The following is a 24,944-nucleotide window of genomic DNA, read 5'->3' as shown; positions in this document are numbered from 1 at the left end:
TCGTACAATCCAAGACACTTTTGTCTCAACAACTTCCCAACATTAGCATCAGCAAACTCAATCCAAACTCTGAACGGAATTTGTTCCCCGAGCCTATTAGTACCGTACTCTATCTTTCTTAACCAACCTGTCGCACCATTCGTAAGTCCATCAGACGTATCTACATTGTTAGTCATCATATATCTCGCACCACAAGCGAGAGTTAGTTCTTTAGGAAGACCATACGTATCAGACGTTGCTAACGTTTGAACTTGGGAAAGAATGTTACTTTTAACTTCGCTACTAAGATCACCATTTACAACATCTACTGAAAATGAAATACACTTTTCCGTACTCATTTTTAATAGAGTCTCTTGGTTAAATTGGTTGACTTCAACGTTAGTAGGGAAAAGATGTATCGCTTCTTTTGGCGGTACACGCCCTCTGTTTACTTCTATACTTACGAATAAGTCAATATCATCCTGATTCATAGTTCCCACAGCCATTCTATTCAAAGCTTCCGCAAACCTCTTATCATCTTTTTGCCTCATAATCTCTTCAAGCTCACTAAATTGGAATTCCTCCCATATTGGGTTACCAATTAAAGACGCATATGGATTGTCACTATCACTTTGACTTTGAAAAGCGAAATGATCCCGGACGGGTCTAAGTTGGTTAAAATCTCCAACTAAAAGTACAGAGACACCACCAAAATAATCTGGGCAACCCATTATCTCTTGCAATCTCGAGTTGACTCGGTTAAAAACCTTCGCACCAACCATTGATATTTCGTCAATAATTAACAACTTCACTTGACCATACATCAATCTACAATTGTGAAGAGTTTCACTTTCTAATCTGGAAATGCTTCCGGCAAATTGACTGACGGGTAGACAAAAGGTACTATGCAAAGTCGCCCCACCTATATTAAAGGCAGCCTTGCCCGTAGGTGCGCATCGCAGAACTTTAACCTCCGAGGGATTAGACCCTGGTTGCTTATTGTAAAATCTAGTAACAGATTCAAATATGGCACTTATCAAAACGCTTTTTCCAACACCAGCGCCTCCTGTAACAAATAGTCGTAAAGGCGTTTCTTTGCACTTTAAATGGTGCAGAACTTCATAAAATATTTCTCTCTGTTTCAAATTCAGCTTTCTAACAAGAGCATTGTATTCTGAATCATTAACTAACGTGACTGATGGAGCAACAGTTTTTTCCGCATTACCATCAAGAATATCTCTGTTAATATTTCCTACTGCCTCTTCCACTGTATTAATTAGAAATTCAGAATCTTCAACAATTAAAGACCTATCTATTTCATTTTGATGTTCCAATTCAGGTTGGATATTAGTAAGATCAGCTTCAATAGCTTCACTTTCGAAATCTCTCACAGCCTGTTCAATGGCTGCTTCGTCCATTTCATTATGAAATTCTTTTCTAGATTCCGTTATAATCTCAAGCCTAAGCTCATACTCAGATTTTACATCCTTTGTCAGAATATCTCTACTCTCATCACGCCAACGCGAGAATAACATGACTTGTTCACGATAAAACTGCTCGGGATCTTTCACTAAATTGAATCTACGGTACCGTATAATTTTAGAATGACCACGTTTTCTAATGAACCCTGAATCATTTTTCAGTTTTAACCATTTACCAAGTTGTTCTTCATCGTTATCACCGTCATCAATATGACTTTGAGTTTTCGAAACTCTACGACTTTTGGAAAATTCATACCAAGCCGCAAATTGAGCTAACGTTACTGCCTCTAAATCATCTGGCCTTTGAACATAATGGTCTAACATTCCAGAAGCGAAAACATCCATACTATCTTTGGACAATTGTTCAAGCTCAACTTTGCTTTTGAGAATATGAACACGATTTTCGGGCACATTTGTATTAACATAAATGCAAGCCCGACTACACCTGGAGACTGGAATTTGTAAAGCACTATAAGCCGCTTCCTGCGCGCTTACCTCGTGCGCGTTCAAAAACTGATTAGCAATCACCTTCAACTTTTGCTTCACCGTGCATTTATCTGACTGCGCTCGTTTAGCAGCTTCACGCAGAAGCATTGACATACCACGCTGAGATTTCCCTATATAAGACACGATATACATAACCAGAGCGTAAGGATCAAGAACAAACTGAATGTCCATATTCGCTTGCCAGAGGCGCAAAGTGCACGGGTTGTATGGATTAACCCTAGTATCTTTAGGGTGTCTTTTCAATAAAACCACTTTCCTTTTGATATCATACGTAATAGCTCTAATATAATCATCTTCAGTTATACGCAACTTTTCCAACAACTCCTCAAAACTATCTACCCACAATTCTTTTTCTTTCGATTGCAAAAGCTCACGCAATTTCTTGGAATTGTTCTTACACTTAAGTTCTTCGTCAAGAGTACCGGGTTCTCTTAAACTCGGATCATAAATAATAGTTCTAGGCATGGGAGGAAATGGAATTCCAAAACGACAAACTGAACTATCATTAACCTTCTTCCTACACGTTGTCGTGTGTTTATGCATTTGCAATGACGTTAACAAATCCCCATTATCATCGTTCAATTTACCAGCGCAAGAAATAACTTTATCAATATATTCCTCTACCTCTTTAACATTTGACAAGTCACCTTTAAGCTTCGGCGCATCTTTAATCCAAATCAACCCATGTTGATGAGGAGAGCCTCTTTGCTGTATTTCAACCCTGAAGTAATAATCTTCAATAACACCAAGAGGGCCTAGCTTTTGCAGAGCTTTAAGAAGAGCCCGAAAACGGTGGTCAAAATATCTAGCACAAGTAACAGGATCATCCTGAATCAACTTTGCTTTTTCCGAAAAACTTAAATTGCCAATATCATCATTCGCTAAGCGATCCTGACCCGAGGTCACCCTCAATATGTTCAAAAGCTCAGGCCATTTGCCTTCCGCAGCTGAAAACGTTATAAAAAAGGTAGCCGTACCAAGCTGCCTAATCATAGCCATTAACTCTTTCTGCCTATGCTGCCAATATGAAGGCGAGGACTGCAAATTTTCTAATACTCTAAAACCATCATCCTGCTTAACAATTGAATCGAGTGCACCAGCAGACGATAAAAACCCAGCAGTGTAGTTTGAGCCATCTTTTCTCTTGGTTTTTCTCATACAAACTTGTATGGAATCTCTAACTTTCATAGTTTCCAACTTAACAAAAGTGTAAAACAATTTAGACGGATTTTTAGCACAACGCCTATCAATATTACGAAGCTCCCACTTAGCAATGTCCCCAAAACTACCTTTAACTTTAAGGTCTCTCTTCTGACCCACATAAATACTGGGGAATGACAATTCCTCCGCGTCCTCGTCATAGAGTAAAGACATTGGCGTTTGACGTTCACCAGGAGCAAACTTAACATGCATGGTATTAGTGGGTAGGAAATCAGACAATGACACTAACAACGTGTCTTGATTCCCAACTGGGAATGAATTAACTTCGTTAGATTCATTCCAAATTTCATCGCTATCATTCTCATTCTCTACATTCATTGACCCTTGTGGGTTTTCACTTAATGTATCACCATGGTTTAACGGACGGTCATTTTCGTCAACAATAAATTCAAGTTCTTCTGGAATTGGATCTAATATATCGCTCCTAACGGTTATCCCATGCTTAATATACAACGGTGTTTTCACCAAAACCTTAAGAGCTTCGTGCATTTTTTTCGGCCTAACAGTTTCATACAAATAGGGTGTATTATATTGCATTCTCCTCATAAACTCAATTTGAATAGTATCTGTTTCACGAGGTAACCGTGGTAACACTGACACTGTAGACTCTACATTTATAGGAACGTTGACCACGTTTCCCTTAATCCCCCTTTGTTGATCACAACCTAACCTTCTTATTTGCATAAAAGGTATTCGTGGTGAGATCATTCTTTCCTCTAAATTTGACAAATTAACTAGTTCTACCGGAATTTCGGGAAACTCAAAGCCATTTTCTTTGGAAAACTTGGGTATTTCGTTTTTCTTTACAGCTTTATTACAAGCACTGCATAAAAATACTCTGTCACTCAGCTCACGACGGTGAATACCGGGGACAGCCAAAAACACCGCAGACTTAACTAAGCTACCAGATGCTTTAAAAAAAAGATTTGAGCATCCTTCACATGGCCACGTTGGACCTTCTTTAATGGTATCAAAATACGTCTGCTCTATAACTAAAGGATTTGCTCTCCTTTCTGCCACAGACAATCTGTTTCTAGAACGTTCAGAGTTCCTAAACTCGACATTTGCACGACTTTCAGCCATAGCCGACTGGTTTTTAGCTACTTCAGTGTTTCTATACTCTACATCTTGGCGTTTTCTAGCCATACCCAACTGATTCCTCGCACGTTCTGCTTCAACGTAGTCTAAATCTTGGCGTTTACTAGCCATACCCAACTGATTTTTCTCACGTTCAGCTTCAACATACTCTAAATCTTGGCGTTTTCTTGCCATACCCAACTGATTTTTCACACGTTCTGCTTCAACGTAATCTAAATCTTGGCGTTTTCTTGCCATACCCATCTGATTTCTTACACGTTCTGCTTCAACGTGCTCCAAATCTTGGCGTTTACTAGCCTTACTTAATTGGTCCTTAACTCTTTCGCTTGCTCTATACCATTCATCAAGCCTTTTCATTCGCTTAGTAAGTATACCATACTGATTTTCCCTTTCACGATATGACTCATTCTCTCGCTTCTTTGCCATAGATCGCGCCTCCTTCATTCTAAACTCTTCATTTTGTCTCAAAATTCTCATTCTTTCTAACGGATACACATTACCATGAGACGTAGAAGGTAATTGTTCATCGTTCGCTATCATTATAGAACTAGCCGATTCATTATTAACTAAATTCATCGATTCGTCGGTTGTAATTACCCCGACTCTTAAAGCGCTTTCACTTGAACTTCCGTCTAATGCATTATCCTTAGTACTACCGTGACCAACAGGCGACTCAATAGAACTAACACACAAATTAGGACTAGAAGTACTAGAAGCTGCACTTTCAGCCTTAGCTTTTTTCTGAGCTGCTAAAACTCTCCTCCTTTCATTTTCTCTTTTCTTAAACTCTGGATCAGACCTTTTTGCCCTCATCCTTTCCCTCGCTTTACGCTTTCGCATTTCATCTTTACTCTCAACATTATCTTCCTCCATTCTATATACAAAACTTCAAATACTCACATAAATCCACAGTACTTCTAACTTTCAACAACAATAATTCCAACTCTAAACAACAATAATTCCAACTCTCAACAACAATAATTTACTAGTAGTTTTACTTACAGCCTACTGGCATAGGAATTCTTATTAAGAATAGCTCCGGCGGATTAAAAAGATCTATTTACAACTAGGTGGGCGTGTCAACTCTGCCGTCTCGTTAAATTTAAAAAATATCTTTTATGTTTTTGGTTTGACTTATCTACAGCTAGATGGTTTTTAGTCAAACGAACAAGAAGCATAAACCCATCAGTGGAAGCTTTACTATTATTTAATACATATCAAAAAATTTAGCTTACAATATAATGTCTACTGGTAGCTTCAAAATGCATTTTTTAACGCTGACTAACAGTTGGCACAGTTTCGCAAAGCAATCTTGGAATTAAAATTCATATAATTTTTTAATAAAGAAAGTCTATTTTGGCCCGAGAAACAGGGAAAAAAAAGAAATGGCCTAATTTTTTTACATTCACACACAAACGATTAAAAATATGCGGTTTTCCATTGTCTGCTAGCAATCTACCACTATGGAGCAATATTAAAGGAGTTATTAATAAAATAAATAAGATCTAATGACATTTTCGTTCTCACTCCAGTGACATTACTCCACAGAAAATGGCTACGGAAAAAGAAATTTGTCGCTATTTTTTGGATATAAACACAAAACAATCAGGGAGTATGGACTAAGGAATATAAGCTTTACCCTTTTTGCATTATGTTGCATTATACATTTTGTTGTTAATTTCCTATATTATGAAAGAAAAACCGTTTCCGCTCATAAGAGTGGAAATGGTTGGTCTTTCATAACATAGTGTCACACCAGAACCTGCGCTTGTCATTTTCCCAACTAACATGTCTCTTAAAATTCTCGCGTGATCAACTGGGTTCACGAAAAATAAAATAGATATAGTCCCATCAGAATCAGAAAGAGTTACTTGTAATAATTCCTCCAGGTTCTTTTCGCCAAGCTGAGAACTACGCTTTTTACGTCACGTTATCCAAAAACCCGACTATTTTCTTTGATGACTGCGCTGGCTCAGCGCTGAGCAGCGTGACGTCACAATTCAAAAACCAAATTCCATCCTGTAGGACACTTCTAACAGCGCTGAGCTCTGCTGAACGCGGCACAGATTTCCGCCATGATGCTTTACTTAATTTTAAAATCTAAACCTGATTATTTTAAAGTGTATTTAACTTTCGGTCTTTCTGAACCGTTAATGTCTCTGCATTACAGAAACGAAAAACAAACCCAAGTGTTTACTTTATGGTTCATTAGGCCTATTGACAAATAAAAGTTCATTTGACCGACAAAGTAGCGTTCTTTTTGAAATCACTAATGAAAGGATTATGCTATAAACAGATTTAGTATAGCTTTAGTAATATGTAAACATCCATTTCAAATAACAAAATTAAAAAAAATCTTTGGAATATCAAAATGAAACGGAGCTTTAAAGCTATAAAAGTACTAAATGCATCATAATTACGAAAAATATTTCCACATATTCATTTTATATTATGGAAAACGGGAATATTAAGGTTCTGAAGGATTTCTTTACACATCAAAACAAAACGAACTTCTAACGCAGCGCACTAGTGTTACAACGGACGGACACATATAGACAAACACATAGACTGCTGTTTTACCCTTTCCGTATTAATTTTGAGTTGAGAGACATGATTATCTTAAATATTAAAATAAATATAATTAATATTAAATATTTTCTTCGATAGTTGTTCGCCTTATTGAGCGTTACATCGTTTTGAAAAAGAACAATTAAACATTCTTGAGAGACTTGACTAATATTGGCGTTTGAAATGAAGCATACGCCGGTTGCTTCGCCTTCATCAAATAGGTAGTATATAAGGGTGTCGAATCGCAGCTATGGATAAGAACAGCGCAATTGCGTGAACCTTTGGTGGAAGCCCCACCATTGGGAGGCCGGACGTTTCTCGTAACCCTGGCCGATCGCCGCGTATGTCTTAACCTTAAGGATGATGGTGGTGTTAGAAGCCAGGTGTGCAGACTGGTGTCCATGTGGGATGGACAAAAACCAAGACCAGAAGATGGTGGTGTTAGAAGCCAGGTGTACAGACTGGTGTCCATGTGGGATGGACAAAAACAAAGACCAGATGAAGGTGGTGTTAGAAGCCAGGTGTACAGACTGGTGTCCATGAGGGATGGACAAAAACAAAGACCAGAAGATGGTGGTGTTAGATGCCAGGTGTACAGACTGGTGTCCATGTGGGATGGACAAAAACAAAGACCAGAAAATGATGTTGATGGAAGCCAGTAAGTACAGACTGGTGTCTATGTGGAATGGACAAAGACCACAAAATGGTGGTGTTTGAAGCCAATAAGTACAGATTGGTATTCATGTAGAATAGACAATTGACTAGTCAGATGAAGTAATAGTGGCAAGTTGATTTGTGGATAGATTCAAGTTTTGAAATTTCCGGGAACTGTGAATACGGTCCGGAAATAGCGTACACATTTGCTTCAATTCGGAAACTGCGAACACGGTCCCCTGGGGTGTAAGTCAATAACAACAGACAGACACACACACACACACACACACACAGACACGTCGAAATTAGAACCTCTCCGTGACATACGTCACTCGGAGAGGTAATGAGGGTCTTCATCCAATAAAAAATGTTCACTTCATATATATTTACAGTTTTTTAGAGGTCGTGCATGGAAAAACCATAGGTATTTGAATAAAATGGTTTGGAATACCTTGAAATTCAAATCGCGAGCACGACAACAGGGTGAAAGACATTTGGGTGACGACGATAGGGTGTTCAACAATTGGGAGAATTTAAAATTGGGCGGCAATGGGTGAACAAAAAATTTAGTTTGTAAAAGTATAAAATTTTTGAAAACCAGATTAGGTTAGCTTAGGTTTGGTTTAATTTGATCAGATAAGGTTAGATTAGCTTAGGTTTGGTTTAATTTGATCAGATCAGGTTAGATTAGCTTAGGTTTGGTTTAATTTGATCAGATCAGGTTAGATTAGCTTAGGTTTGGTTTAATTTGATCAGATCAGGTTAGATTAGCTTAGGTTTGAGATCAGGTTAGATTAGCTTAGGTTTGGTTTAATTTGATCAGATCAGGTTAGATTAGCTTAGGTTTGGTTTAATTTGATCAGATCAGGTTAGATTAGCTTAGGTTTGGTTTAATTAGATCAGATCAGGTTAGATTAGCTTAGGTTTGGTTTAATTAGATCAGATCAGGTTAGATTAGCTTAGGTTTGGTTTAATTTGATCAGATAAGGTTAGATTAGCTTAGGTTTGGTTTAATTAGATCAGATCAGGTTAGATTAGCTTAGGTTTGGTTTAATTAGATCAGATCAGGTTAGTTTAGCTTAGGTTTGGTTTAATTAGATCAGATCAGGTTAGATTAGCTTAGGTTTGGTTTAATTAGATCAGATCAGGTTAGATTAGCTTAGGTTTGGTTTAGTTAGATTGGGTTAGGTTTTTTTAGCGAGCATTTTTGGTAGGCTAACATATTTCGACAGAACTAGTTTTAATTTATTTTTTTCTAAACCATTACTTCGAAGAGCCCTAGAGAAACTGAAGAAGGGGAACGAAAGAATATTTCTTCTTGCGTTGGGGAAAAGGGATTTTCGAAAATTCCTAGCTATAGAGATGGAAAAGTTTTTTTTTTTCTTTTTGCCAGCTAAATCCATCTGGCTCTCGGATCTTTGCCTGTGTTTTCCGTTAAAGGGGGGGGGGGTGTTGTTCTTAGATGACGGCGACTCGAGAGTTTTCGATGGAAAATACGAATCTCATTCCAGCAACTGTTTATTTTAGTTAAAATGAATAATCGCCATGAAAAATGAGGTACAATTATTGATTTTAAATTCTTCTATGTTTATACCCTTTTTCTATCTGACCTCTGGCTGGAATGGTCAACTGTTTTCTTTATTACTTTGATAAATAGGTTGCAATTTTTGCGTGTTATTTACTCACTAACGTTAATTTAAAATAATAAAACTCTCACATAATTTTATTAATAAAGCAGAGATAGATTTAATTTTAGAATTAGGAATGGAGAACAGAGTAATCTGGGCGCGCGTCAAAGTCCCGGACCCCCTTCCACGGGACAGAGGGGTATGAAATAAGAGGCGGGTCATAGCGACAGAGGTAAAAAGGTCGGAATTACGTATTTTTCGCCGTCCCCGTTAGCAACGTCATCAAAACATTTTAAGTGAGCCAATAAATAATTTGAACTTTTCGTTACGTGTTGGAGGGAGGAGCTCTATACTGGGCTATGAGTCGGAATAACTGAAGTAAATACTAACCGTTAATTCTCCATTCCTACTTCTAAAATTAAATCTCTCCCTGGTACAACTTTCTAACACACTTTTAAATTATAATGTTTCCTCAATAAATAACTGGCGGGGTTAACTGAATGTATAGCTTCGAAATACTTCGTTTTCTATGGAAAACCTGAGTTTTTTTCTTTCTCTTTATTTATTATTTTTCTTTATTTGGTTGGTGGTTTCAAGAATGCGGAATGAGAATAACTATATGGGTAAAGAACTTGATTCAATATTGCATAATATGAAGGTATACTTATACTTGTGGTATATTTGAATGGGAATCTTTTCTTAAAGGAGAAAAAAGCTTCTTTTGTCGTGAAGTAAACCTTACCCTAGCGGCTAGATTTTCTTAGAATTTAGAATTTGGAATACCAAAACCAATACGGATTTATCCTTTTCCGGGGACCTTTTAAATAGAAAATATTCCAAGGAATAGAAGGCAAGGAATAAGGCAATTGCGGTTAGGGTAGCCTAACCGCAATTGCCTTAAAGGAAGGATGAAAAGTAAAATCAAGTGATTGTTTTTATGTCGGTTGTTCAACTAATTATAAAACCAATCTAAATTGGTAAAGATCCAGGAAATACTACCTCCGAATGATTCTAAAAATAAAGTTAGTTTTTGATTTTATGGAATTAATTTGTAATTAGCATCTACGATTAATCGTCTTAATTGTTTGTTAATAAAATTCACGTGACACGCTCTATATTTCCCGACACAATTGTCCTCACATCGTGCACAAATTTTATCAAATCTCGCGCTAAATTTTATTCGACATGGCGCCCATTGCCACGGGAATTTTGTTAACCTGAAATCCAGAAGGCATAGCGTTACGCGATTGGTCGAAGGTGCAGATTTCTAAATAGCCATGAAATATGAAAATAATTAGAATTTAAAAATCATTCGGAGACCGTATTTCCTGGATGTTTCACTACACTATGCAAATAGGTTTTATAATTAGTAGAATAATCGATTAAAAAAATCACTTCTTTTTTGTCGGCCATCTTGAATACCAGCTTATCTCGATACCCTACACTACTAAAACGAGTTTTGATTTTCGAAAGACTGCTGCTTTTGCATGAATATTTTTGGCATAATAACGTGCAAAACACTACTAAAACGAGTTTTACTTTTGAAAACGACTCTTAAGTGCTTCCAAAGGTCAAATTTTGACCTAATCACGTGCAAAAGTATAAGAACTCGTAGAAACCTGTTCTTGTTATTATTTGCTTAAAACACCTTCATAGATAGTTCAGTTAAATAAATTGCGAGTTACTGTTCCTCTAACGTAAGATTGTTTTCTCTCTCATATCTCCCCACACTCTTTTCTATATATTCCAAAGTTCCCGGCCAATGGAAATACAGTAATACGGAGGGGGAGATGAAGGGAGGGGCATAAAGAAGGACCCCGCCGCTCTCTTCGAGTTTCACTAAAGAAAAGCGAGAAAAATAGGTACTGGGACTCTGGTGTTTGTAAGACTGTACGCGGGGGAGGACCAAGGGTTAAGGAATACGTATAGTGTAGTACTACGACGCCACTATATAGGGTATAGTAAGGGGAAATAGTGTATGGGGCAATCAAGCGTAGATCTCGCTCCCAAAACCCCTGGCCTGCTTGCTTTTATACCAAAAATATCCCATGAGATTCAACCAAGGAGATGGACTCTAGCCAGGAACGCCGGGCTCCAGAATAGCGTGTAGTTTATAGTACAACTTTTTTCAATTGAAGATTGTACCATGTACCATGGTAGAAATAGGACTAGAGTTGCCTTTGACTGGGAGTGAAGTAGATGAGGTTGTTTAGGGACTGGAATAAATTGAAATGAAAACTTAAATTTAGGATGGAATTTATTAAAAAATAAAGCCTTGGAAATGTCAGACCTTTTCCAGAAAAATAATAGTAAATAAATAAATAAATCGGCACAGTTATGACATCTTCACTTATTGCAAGCAGTATTGGAAATATTTTCAATTTAACAAAACCACGTGACTTTATTAGACCCAATTTAATTTACATTTTCAAGTTTATCGAGACCTAATGGTTGTCGAAATAGTATTTACTTTTCAAATGTCATGAGCTAAAATACTCTGGTCAGTCTGGTGTGTTGACCACCTTGTTTACGGCTTCAAATAATACGGACCAAATTTTGTTAAGGACTGGCAACGTTAAAGCCCTTTCTAACGTCCTTGTCCACGTACCACCTGCTGTTCCATTTTAAATCAGTAAAGAAGCAGACGATACTACGCCCCTCCCCTTAGAAAAATATCTATTCCTTCAACAAACCGTAACGGTACAACTATCTCATCTACGAACTGTGATATAGTTTGCATCGTCCAGTATTATCAATGGTAGAATCTTATCTCGAAACACGTCTATAGAGTGACGTTTTCTAGAGCTGAATAGAACTCGAATAGAGTTGAAGGTTTAAAGGCTCTCTCCCGCATTGGTCCTTTTGGGTGGCATCGCTTACTTCCGCCTTTCGGAAGAGAGTGCATGGGGGTTGGGATGTCTACGAACGGAATGGCATGCAAGCGAGCGAGCGGGCTATTCATTTCGACGCGGCGGCATCACCGGCTTTTCTCTTAATTAACCCCGAATAAGAAATTGTAGAGGAATTTATTAAATTCAAGTCCCTTTTCATTTCGTCGAGCTCCTTTTTGACCTCGGACAAATTAATTATTACGCAAGAATGAATGAACCTCGACGACGTTTTATTTTTGCTTTTAATCTGTACGCGATTCCCGCATTTACTGGAATAATTTACGTGAAAAGCGCCCTTGTTTTAAGTTATTTCTCTAACCTACAGGTTGAAATTAATTTTAGGTGATTTTAAAACGGTTTTATTCGAGATTCCAATTTTAATTTGGAAAATTCGCAAAATTTTAAATAAAAGCCTACTCGGTAGAGTCAGTATTGTAGTCACTAGTCACGTGATGTACGTACATTACACAATAAACTGTATGCAATTCAAAATTTAAACCATAGTTTAATGAAATTTATTTTAAATTTTGTGAGCCGAACCTCCAGGGGTAAAACTACTAATGTATTTTCTACCGGCCCCTGTAAAACTATTACCCGCAATACACCGGTGTACTATATTAGTTTTTTTTATTTGCGTGAAATTTGCATATTTCTTAATTATGTAATAATTTTGGTGTTCTTGAATTTAATTTGAATCCCAAACTACTTCAAAATTTAAACCAAGGCTTAATGAAATTAATTATAGATTTTGTGAGCCGAACCCCCAGGGGTAAAATTACTAATGTATTTCCTACTGGCCCCTGTAAAACTACTACCCGCAATACACCGGTGTACTATATTTGTATTTTAATATATAATTCGTATCTTTCTCAGTTTTGTATCAATTTTGCTGTACTTGGAATTAATTTGAATACCAAAGTATGCTCTGTTGTATTGATAAAACACGTGACATTTCAAAATCATAATTTTAATGAAGAAATAAAATAAAATTTACCCATTCGATACCCACCCTTACATAACGCGACAACTGCTTTTCTATTGGATTTCTTCCGGGTTTTTTTCTTTTTCGGCGCTTACCAAATCCCTAAAACTTGGTCTATAAGGCCTAGTTCTTTTGTGTGAGAAGCCTTGGTTGACCCTGGAACGCCAAAACTGCCTGGGCAAGCCGCTACCCTTTACTATATTTTTCTTCCTGACCCTTTACCATCAGCTACAGCAGCTAACCCTTGGCTATAGTTGCGAGGTAGGCTTAGTTCGTGCCGGACTATTGGGTCGAATTAGCGAAATCGATGTGTATTTTCCAGCAGTTTTTTGTTCGACACGCGGCAGGGAAACAGCGCTACTCTGCCAATTATTAGCTTAGCTACTAGGTTCTCGTCTATATACCACCAGGTTTTATGTTTAAGAAAAGATAGAGAACTAAAGATAATGCCTGGCGTTTACTTTTGAAGATTTTTCCAAGAAATGTTTTAGTTGTTTTATCTTCTGGAGATTTCAAGGGACACTGAAATGGGTCACGTAGAAGTGTCGAAGATAATATAGTGGTACTGTGATGGGAGGAGGTACGGTGACGTCACGTCAATATTGGTGTAGTCTCAATTGTACGGCTTCCAATATGGTCGTCAAAACCAAGGAAAGAAATAGGAGGATGTGACGTCACTAGAAAGTTCGTAGTAGGCAAACTATAGGCAAAAATTAAGTATAGCCCCTCCCCCTTTTTCAAACAATGAAACTTTGAGGTTCATCGGTCACGTGATTGCGCAAACAGAGGATGCTCGTAACTTCATTTGCCTTCCAACTCACCAAAATAATTAAGACTTCCTTTTGTAGAGTCTTTGTGATTTGACCCTCAAATTTCCGTATGACTTACCCATACTGTTTAAGCGCCCTAAACCCGAGAAATATAAAAATCCCATTTTTCAAACGCAATTTAACGCGTAGTTCCATCCAAGCAGCTCACGAACTATATCTTATTGTTGTAATAACGAAAATTGACCTAACTTGGCTAAGACGTGGACGTACTGGGCACGCTCTGCAGAAATGACCCGTAGAATCAGCACAATTTCAGCGCGGGTTCCATTTGGCTTGCTTTATTTCGTGTCCCTTTATACAAAGCCATTCCGCCGTCATATCCCATTATTTCTAAATCCGATTGGTCTCCCCCCCTCCCCCGACACCCACGTGACCCACCTCGATCCCATAACCGAGCGTCTTATATGGCTTAAGATATTGTTAGCCTTGTCCGACTGATTCGTATACATATGTTTCCCGCGTTCCTTATGCAAGATCCAATATATCCTGAAGTATATAGAGGCGGGAAAGAAATGGCGGAGGAATACGCAATATGAACGCTGGTTAGATATAAAAGAAGTGCGCGCCATTATTGGTTTTGGTAATTCAGATTTGTTACATACTCGTAGGCCTAACCAATAGATCAGTTCATAAATTACTTGCAGAGTCACCAGAGTTCACTATTCACGCGTAGGGAGGCTAGCCGACTTGTGCTGCCTCTAGCGGTGATTCTTGGCGTGAGCGAAATAACCCAAGAAGGTGACCTTCTCCGCCCTTGTGGTGTTTGCTCCTCTGCTGGAGTTTATGGACGCGTCTATACTGTAGAATCGCTTTGAATGAATACGTCAAAACTAGCTACTTAGTTAGGCCTTGGTAATTTGACAAATCTAGCTATTTAGGCCTTGGTAATTTGACAAATCTAGCTATTTAGGCCTTGGTAATTAGACATTTCTAGCTATTTAGGCCTTGGTAATTAGACATATCTAGCTATTTAGGTCTTGGTAATTAGACATATCTAGCTATTTAGGCCTTGGTAATTAGACATATCTAGCTATTTAGGCCTTGGTAATTAGACATATCTAGCTATTTAGGCCTTGGTAATTTGACAAATTTAGCTATTTAGTTAGGCCTTTGCAATTTGAAAAATTTAGCTACTTAGTTAGGCCTTGGCCATGTGACAATCCTTACATTCGGTAGAATTTTAATTTCCACACTACTCTTCATTATCTTTGCTTTTATGGCGACCTATTTCCACTCCAGGCTTTTTCATCCTTGACTCTACGTTTTATTCATAGTTCACCTAATATTTAACCAAGAGTAGGTAAGATTTATCGACGTTAAATCGTCATATTTCTGCAGAAGTCGTGATTTGGTGTATGCGGCGCAACTTGTTTCAGAAAGAAACGCTGCAGCTTTTTTTTGGGTGGTGGTCCCAAGTTACCCAAAGGAGAAGAATAGGGGTTCAAAGAATCGTTTTTGAAAACGTGCTGATCAAAGCTCGTTTTATGGTCAGGTTGCTTGCCCCTTTCTACCCTATATAGTTTTTTTATATAAAGGATATATAGATGAATCGTGCCGAGGATGGTGAGCGTGTCATGAAAATACTTCTTTTTTCTCGAGGAAGCATTCACCCTACCGTAAATTTATGATAATACACGTCACTTTTTCTCCTTGCTAGGAAACAACTGAAGTAAAGTTCTCCAGATATTTTAACTAAAGTGCTCCATTTTAACGCGGTGCTATAGACTAGACTAAGTAGTGAAAATTTGCATTTAACTACTACTTGTAATGAACTTCTGGATTGAGATTTTTTATTTATTTATTTTTTGAATCACGAAGTATTTTAACGATCCATGATTTTACTTTCATTAAAAATGAAGATATTTTTTATCAACTCTTAATATCTGGATTACGTGACGTCACGTTTCCCCATCCATCAGGGAAAACTCAAGGATATATATGGGAAAAAGCCTGGATTTGTCAGGGAAATCTGTTTTCCATAAGTTTTATGAACCCTGATAGACGTTCAGGTGTTTTATTTCACTCCAATAGGCAGCGCAAGTTGTTCGGTACAAATTTTTCACCTATTTTATACACTAAGCCTTGGTCTTTATGGAAAATATAATGGAAATATTTTCCTTTTTGAACCTCCCATATATTTATATGCTATATATTTCTTTCGTGAAACTAAATACATATGAACCTTTTCCGAATAAATAGCCCAGTGCTGACTATAGACTCTGGAGGCTTTTTCTGTGGGTACCTAGGGTATCGTTCAAGGAACGGTCAAGATTCCCTCCTAAAAGTAGGTCAGAACCGATTTCCCTATAGGCTGTCTGCGCTACTGTCTTTACAACCTAAGCCTTGGCTGATAGAAGTCTTTAGTCAAGTTTCATATTTTAAGGATATGGTGGAACTTGGAGGATTACAACAGGGAGACCCCAGAGTTCAGTTCAATTGCAGAACTTTAGTTCTTCATTGAGGAAACATTAAATATGGTGTTAGAAGGTTGTATTAAGAGCGAGAAAATAGTCCCTTTTCTAAAAGCATAGTCCCGTTTCAATGAAAACATTTACTAATCCTTGTCTTTCTATGAAAACATTTAAAACCCTGACTTTCTATGAAAACAATAAAAAAAAACCGTTACTTATGCCCCAGTTCCAAACTTATCCTTGTTATCAACGTTATAGACGAACCCTGTAAAACAAATAGTTTTATTTACCAAAACGAAAGTAAAGTAATCAAAAATAAATAAAACAATTGGTATTTTTTTTAACAATTTTACTTTAAAAAATCACTTTGAAAAACCATAATTCACCAGAGAAATTCCTACCATAAATAGAATTATTTTAGTTGTAAATAACCTGAGCTACTAGAAAGTAAATTTGAAAATAATTTAGGCTAGAATCAAAGTTACTCGATTTTTCGTTCTATAATATTTTCAAGAAAACTTGGGTGTGTTGGGGTTTTTCTGAAATACAGCGAGTGGCGCGCGCGGTTAGCTTCGATGATTGAAGATGAAGCAAGGAATGGGAAGATGGAGGAGACTGAAATTCATCGACTGTAAATGCTTTCATCTCTTAGAGAGCTCCCTGGAAAAAGAGGGAAGGGATCTTAAGGGTCTATTCCGAGCAGTGGCGAGTGAAAAATAAAGAATAAAAAAACCCCATCCAAATCGTAAAATTGAATTTATGGAATATGAAAGTTATTTTTCGCTTTATACGAATATTTCTCTCCGGATATTTCTTACTCAAGTTTCTTCCGCCAGAGAGAATATAGAAAGAGGAGTAATAGTTATAAAGGTGACATAACATTATACCAAGAAGTGATATCTAGTTTATTAGGGAGAAGGTATAAGATGCCTAAGTATTCGCAGCGCGCCATAGTCCCAGTCCCCCTTTCAAAATACAAGGGGGACGTAACGTAAAAGGAGGCCGGGCTATTTTGCTACACTCTCCTCAGTCGGAAAATATGACTGTAATGTTCGTTATTCGCGTCGTCCTGACGTGAGTTTTCAAGAGCCAATAAGATGCTGGTTGTAATTTAGAGGCGGCGGGGATTAACTCCGGATCTACTATACGTTTGGACTGGAGATAAAGCTGGGAATGTGGCGAATTTATACCTTCTCCATAGTAAACTAGATATCGCTTCTTGATTATACCTTAAAAGAACGGCTGCCTTTTCTAAATATAAAAGGAATTATTAAATTATAATATTATTATTACAATATGATAATTAGCATTTAATTAGTCTTAAAAATAATCAAGGACTATTGCGCCATCCGCCATTAAGGTTTAGTATCGTCTGCTAAATCGAACCACGTAAATAAACGGTCTCTCTCTCTATTCGGTCTTTTTTCGAGGGGCTAATCACTCTGCTTATGGCGTATTCCATAAAGATTCTATTCCTTTTGATATATTTTCTCTGTTTCGTCGCTACTACCATCGACAGCCGCATACTTTCACCACTAGGGGGAGAGGCTGGATTTTAGAAATTGAACTTCAAAAACCACTTAGAAAGTATATATGTAGATATAGTTTAAATATATATGTATGTATAGATATAAAAGCATCGAGTAAATTCACACTATACCTCGCGTATTCGAGGTATTGCTTCGAAATCAAATTTACGTGAGAGTTATTTTGTTTAAGTAATGTGAAGAATATTTGATTACCGTTTTCTATAGAGATTAGATTGAATAGCAAATCATCCTTCCTTTCGAAACTAGAGTCTATAAATAAACCTTAGAAAGGGATACTTCGACTCTGAAACTATATTATTGATATCCCAGGATACCGCCCATCTTTACGTGAGAGATCATTAATTAAGGTATTGTTGAGGAAATGTATTTCCTTCTGCATTAGCGTGTTCTATACCATTTTTTTAGGCTTTCGGTAAAATTATTTTCTGGATTCGGTAAAATTATTTTCGGGATTCGGTAAAAATATTTTTGGGATTCGGTAAAATTAATTTTGGGGATTCGGTAAAATTAATTTTGGGGATTCGGTAAAATTATTATAAATTTAATTAAAAAAATATGCTTATAATACAAAAATATCTAGGTCATAGGTCTCTGACCCTATCTAGTTAAAATATACCGATGTTTAATGAGGTTGTGACGTCATTTCCTGTAAACTTCTTCGATATACGCTATGAGAGAGGAAAAAGGGGGTTAGTCGTTTCTAGATCTTTATAGAGTCTGAGGAAATGAAATAATCGAGGTCAGATGACCCCTTTGGACACATCAAATAGCAATATAGAATATCACACCGAAAGCTATTCCAGGGTTAAAGACACGAGATAATCCTTCGTCGGAGATGAGAGCGCCCCCCGTGGCGCCGATATTAAAGACTAACGGAAGTTAAGAGCCACCACTTCCTCGCTACCCCCCTCCCCCAATCCCTCTACCCCCCCCCATCCACTGGCCTCTGGCACCTAGATACCTTCATAGATATTACAGATTTAGGACGACTAGTAACTTTGGAAAAGCAAGGTACATCGTTAGAAAGCAACTCCTCAATATTGACTAGTCTAACCATAAGTAACAAACATCAATAAGTATGGCGCTTGCCTTTTATTTCGGTAATGCTAAATTTATAAAGAAAGGTTTCTTGCCACGTTGTAGATACTGTTTCATCCCTCCCTCCTTCAAGTTTTAGCGGAAATCATGTTTTGAAGGGAAACAAAATGGCGTTAATGTATTTTATTGAGTGTCTTGCTTATTTTTGTTAGGTTACTTACTCTACGCGATCAGAGCCTCGCAATCTGAAGATACTGAGGAACAATTAAGAAGTGGGCAATTACGAATTACCACTTATATGATTCGAGTTTACATCATACGCTGCGGTTTAATTGCCACCCCTAATAGATTGATTGATTTATTTTTATTTATAATATCTATGGATTGATTTTGGGAGCGATCTCACGCAGCAGAAAACTTAGATTGCGTTCCGAGGCTTCATTGCACGAGCCATGCACCAACTTTGGTGCTAGTGGTAGTAGTGGTGGAGATGGTGCGTGATGTAGAGAAAACTTTGTTGATCTAGTTGCATCGAGGCTTAGAAAAAGCCACAATCAAAGAGGATTTTCCGACCCAACTCCAGTTTCGAGAGTTACATACATACCTATATACCTATATAGTTACTAGGATAAATGGAAGTGTATTTTACCGCTTCCTCTCAGTCTAGATGGCAGTTTTCCCCTCTCCTTTCCTCTTCCTGGAAAACGAATCCTTACAGATAAGGAAAGGTTCAAAAAATAAAAAAAAAATTCAGAAAACCCCAAATGACTTAAAACTTATTGCTTAGAATAGAAATCTCTTGAAGTAAAATACAAGTTGATGTTGTTTACATTTGTTATTTGTTGATATTTGATCACGTGACATTAAACCGTCTCTCTCGCTCTCTACTCGGGTCTCTTTTCGAGGGGCTAATCACTCACCTTATACAGAAAATCCCCAAATACATGACTGATTTAGAACTTATTGCTAAGAATTGTTTTGAAATAAATCCAAGTTGTTGTGGTTTACATCTGTTATTTGTAAGTATTTGATCACGTGACAACAAACGGTCTCCCTCACACTATTCGGTCTCTTTTCAAGGAGCTAATCACTCGGCTTATACAGAAAAATCCCCAAATGACTGACTTAAAACTTATTGCTAAGAATTGTTTTGAAATAAAATCCAAGTTGTTTGTGGTTTACATTTGTTATTTGTAGGTATTTGATCACGTGACATTAAACCATCTCTCTCTCTCTCTCTCTCTCTCTCTCTCTCTCTCTCTCTCTCTCTCTCTCTCTCTCTCTCTCTCTCTCTCTCTCTCAGTCTATTCGGTCTCTTTCCGAGGGGCTAATAACTCGGCTTACGGCGTAGACTGCTCTGGAAATAAATTATTGCGCATTAATGTATTGAGCAAAAATGTATGCATTTTCTTGTTCAAAAGGATTGCATGTTATATTTAAAATAACTACCCTTGACAGTGCTAAAATGATTACGAGCAACCCTTAACCGGTGTATAGAAAACACGAGTGATTAGCCCCTCGTCTTTATTATATCAAAATCTATAAAATATATTTCAATCCCTCAATCCTAGCTGCATTTCTCAAAATCCTAAAAATTCAAGCATCTTGATTCCCGCCATGCATTCTGATGGGAATACGCGGGAAAAAATCCGCGTGCATTTTTATGGAGGGAAAAGTATATTTGGCGGGAAAAATTGAGCGTGAAGAATCAATGAGCTCGTGCATGGAAGATATACCACACACGCGCCACAAAAAGCCAATTGAAGAAAAATCCATGAATTTATAAGGAAAAGTTTTTCTAGCAACGCGAGATGGATGTTACGTTCAAAACTCTCTTCAAAAATCCCTAGCTCTTTTTTCCTGATTTCCTTTCCTAAATAAATATGGCGGGAACTTCCGGCTATAGTATAGATACTGTAGTAAAAATAAAGAAAATTCTTATACTTATAGTGGTAAGAATAAAAACGTCCGCGGTTTTTGGTCCTTCCTTATTTTTTCCTTTATTTTTTGGTTCCTTAAATCGATCGGAATTCGAATATAAAAACCACGGAAGCAAGAAAAAATGTAGATTAGATTTTTGGGGGTATATCATAAGATATGTTCACCATAAGTTTGTCATTGGTAACTTAGAAACTGGAGCTTGTCATGAAGTGAATGAAGTAGGTCATAGTTTCGAGGTAAAGCGAAGACGCCTGGTGAGGCGCTGCTGTCAAAGTCTTAGTAATGCAGACTAAATAGGACCTAGATGGAACTTGGTCCTGCAAAATTAACCATCCGAGTGTAGGACTTCAATTCTCGCTTCCGTCGTTCTGCTAGAACTAGCTCCCAGTAAGTCTCTAGATAGCATTACGAAGTATAGGTAGTGTCATACCAAGAAGCGATATCTAGTTTATTAGGGAGAAAGTATAAGATGCCTAAGTTTTCGCACGCCTTAGTCCCAGTCCCCCTTTCAAATTACAAGGGGGGACGTAAAAGGAGGCCGGGCTATTTCGCCTCTCCTTAGTCGAAAAATACAAAGTAATTTTCGTTCGCGTCGCGCTGACGTGAACGAGTTTTAAAGAACCAATGAGATGCTGGTTGTAATTTAGAGGCGGGGATTAACTCCGGACCTACTATACGTTTGGATTGGAGATAAAGCTGGAAATGTGGCAAGTTTCTATCTTCTCGCTAGTAAACTAGGTATCGCTTCTTGGTCATACTTACGGAAGGGACATATCATATAAACTTATGATACTCGTAAAGAGTCTCTTTTTGGTTCTATTGATATTTCTTTTTTCATAGAGACCCATAAGAAGATCTTGGAGGTTTTTTTTAAAGGGTTAGGTTTATTTCTGTACTGACAGCCTTTCGGTACAAGATGGTTGGTTTATGCGTTATTTTATTGGGTTCGTGCCAGTACTATGTTTTTTTTTGTTGTTTAGTTTTAGTTTTAGTTTGGGCAAAACTATTAGATAAATTTTGGGGATGAATTTTCCATATCTTTACCATAATTTGCGGTGAAGCTACAGACATACCTGCACGAGAAAGTAGAAGTTTCCCAGCATTGTAATTTCTCCGAGTTTTAAACTATCGTTCCCATTGGTCCACGGGTTTTTACCATCAGTGGCAAATAAAAATAATTTAGGAAGTATGGAAGTAAACGCGAAGGCCAAGTAAAACAATGTACTGGGTGTTTCTGATATAAGTCTGCATACCATAAATTAAGGGGGATTTTTTTCTGGAAATCATTTTTGAGTCGAAAATGTAACTTCTATCCATTCCATTTTGTTTGTCACAAGGGACACTGTTTCAAATCGAGTTATGATTTGATAAGTGTTTTAGGGATGACCCCTTAATTAAATTAGAAATCTATGTCTTGATCAGTTTCTTTATTAAAATTAACGGGGTCATCCGTAAAATACTATGTACAATCCTAACTTGAATGCAGTGTCCCTTGTGGAAAACAAAATGGAGATAGAAGTTACATTTTCGAAATTGATTTCCAAAAGAACATCCCCCTTAATTTATGGCAGACTTATCAGAAACTGGGAAAAACTGGACATTGAATCATATTTTTCGAATATGGTTGAACTAGTTTGACCTGGTTGCGTTTGCAGCGTGAACCAGGCGTAATAGGCCCTATAGAAGACCACACCAGGTTTGCAAGTTTGCATGCGGGAGGCCTTTTTTGGTCTACTGGCTAGCGTTTTATCTTTGTAAATAACCGAAAGTACTGGTCCGGAAAAGCGGCCGGTATGGAGGACTAACTCGTCTAGGCGTAATGCGAATTCTGTTATATTAAAAGTGGTATAACTAAAATACCCTGATAATTCCGTGCGCAACGCGTTAGCGAGCAAGACACAAACACACACAGATACGTCCATTGTAATACCTCTCCGTGACATAATCGTCACTTGGAGAGGTAAAAATTCTTGCCAGGGATAGATTTAATTTTAGAAGTAGGAATGGAGAATTAACGGTTAGAATTTAATTCAGTTATTCCGACTCATACATAGCCCAGTATAGAGCCCCTCCCTCCAACACGTAACGAAAATTTTAAATTATCTTATTGGATTACTCACTTCAACTACGTTTTGATGACGTTGCTGATGGGGACGGTGAAAAACACGTAATTCCTTTTTACCTCTGTCGCTATGACCCTCCCGCCTCTTATTTCATACCCCAACCTCCGTCACGTGAAAGGGGGTCCGTGGCGGGACTTTGACGTGCGCCCACTTTACTCTGTTCTCCATTCCTACTTCTAAAATTAAATCTATCCCTGGCATCCCTTTAATACAAATAGTACAGAAGTACGTCGAAACGCAGCCCATGGAATTTTCACGACCCATAGGTACGAAACCTAAAGTTCGTCTTTACCAAACGACTGCATAGGGAAATAAAAAATACACACCCGAAAATTTTTTGGGGCCCTAATCCCTAACATATTAAAATAAATTCTCGCGCGCCAGCTCGTGTGGAAGAACACTTCTACATGCATGCATATACGAATTGCAAATGACGTTTTTCGGGCATTTGGTTATATACTGCTTCGTAATCTAAGAAGGGACTCTTCTAATACAATATCTCTATGTATTCTTTACCCTTTATTAGATTGTAAATTAATATACAGTGAAAATGAGGTGGCAAGGCTTATCTCGCTCTTCATTCACGAGCTAGTCTACGGATTACCCCTTTTTCCCAGACTTTATTTTTATTTTATTTATTTATTTATTTTTTTTTTTAAGAAAATTCAGATAAAAGTGAACAGAAACGAAATATTCTGAGTTTCTAACTTGAAAATAAAAATTCTGGGCTTATGACGTTTGTACGTACGGTTTATCTTTTAGTTTGCAGGATTTGTTTTGGGAAATAATTAATATAACGTCAACTTAAATAACGAAACTTTAATTTGATGTATAATTTTTATTTTTATTTTAAACTTTTATTTTTTGTTGTAAATTTCGAAGAGATTTGAAATTATGTAGCCATGGAAATTAAAAGTATTTTGTAGTAGAAGAGGTTGTACAGTTTGATAGATCTATTGGGCAATAAATTTTTAGTCAGAAATGTTCAATGACAATTTTCCCTAAGAAGTAAGGACCATTGTAAACAAGTTCTGATTTGAAGTATTTCACTTAAGACCCCTTAATTGAAAGAAGGACAATGATAATTTAATTTAATTAAGGGGGCATCCATAAAGAGCTCTATTCATAACCATCCTTAGGGCAAAATGTTACAGAACATTTTCGACTCAAAATTGATTGCCCATTGAACCCGTTAACTACTTCTCTCGAAGCAAAGGATTATGTACTTCTATCTCAAATTATAAGTTACCTTAACATTCCAATGCAACATAAAAAATAAGAAAAAGAAAGAGTCGCTAATTTGAAATTATTGACCATACTCGTAAATCGTACCCAAAAAACTTAGATTAAACTTGAAGAAACTATAAATTAGCCGCCGCACTTTCTTTTGTTAATGAGGAGAAAGTGGCTGGGGATTTCGTCCTAAGAAAAAAAAATAAGGAGATAAAACTGTCTCGGGATACATCACCCGCCAAATAGAAAAAAAAACTAGATTATAAGAAGCGGCCAGGGCCGGGGCTGTATCCAAAGTGAAAAATATTTGGTCCTACTTCTCGTCCTTAATGACAGCTGGGTTGGGAGAGTGTGCATGGTTGCCATACATTATCCTTAAAATATTTCCAGCTGGAAATCTTCCTCATCTCTGTTCGAAGATAAACGTAAACTAGCAATTTGATTCAAAATTATTTAAATGATATTAGTGGAAGGGTTCATGATAAGTAGAATTATTAAATTGTTGGGGGTAATGTAGAGTCTATTTTTTTTTCAAGACTTGACATCCGGTGGTATGTGAATTAGAGCGGCGATAGAAGATAGAAAAATCATTAATTTCATTACTGATGATTTTTGTGACCAAGGCTTAGGTTCTATCTGCTATACGTTCTTGTACGATTCTTTTGCTAAACATTAGTGATATCCCTGGGCTTTCACGTCTATTTATAACGAAAAACCATTAATAGTGTTCGCTGCAGGCAGTTGTTATTTGTATGGGAACAAATGTCCAGACTAATTGACCGAGAGAATTTTGATATAGCAAGGAAGGG

At 37.3% G+C, this 24,944-nt stretch overlaps 1 protein-coding gene across 1 annotated transcript in view; it reads left to right on the top strand.

The window, feature by feature from the left end:
• Positions 1–24,944, top strand: part of LOC149709972 (coiled-coil domain-containing protein AGAP005037) — a 353,484-nt gene that overhangs the window by 60,343 nt on the left and 268,197 nt on the right. The window lies entirely within an intron of this gene.

The sequence above is a fragment of the Phalangium opilio genome, unplaced genomic scaffold, assembly GCF_054372755.1.
Source record: "Phalangium opilio isolate 3A_F unplaced genomic scaffold, DU_Popi_V2 ptg000011l_1, whole genome shotgun sequence".
NCBI classification, from domain to species: domain Eukaryota; kingdom Metazoa; phylum Arthropoda; class Arachnida; order Opiliones; family Phalangiidae; genus Phalangium; species Phalangium opilio.
Note: the sequence above shows the minus strand (reverse complement) of the source record. Positions and strands in the feature narration are given on the sequence as shown.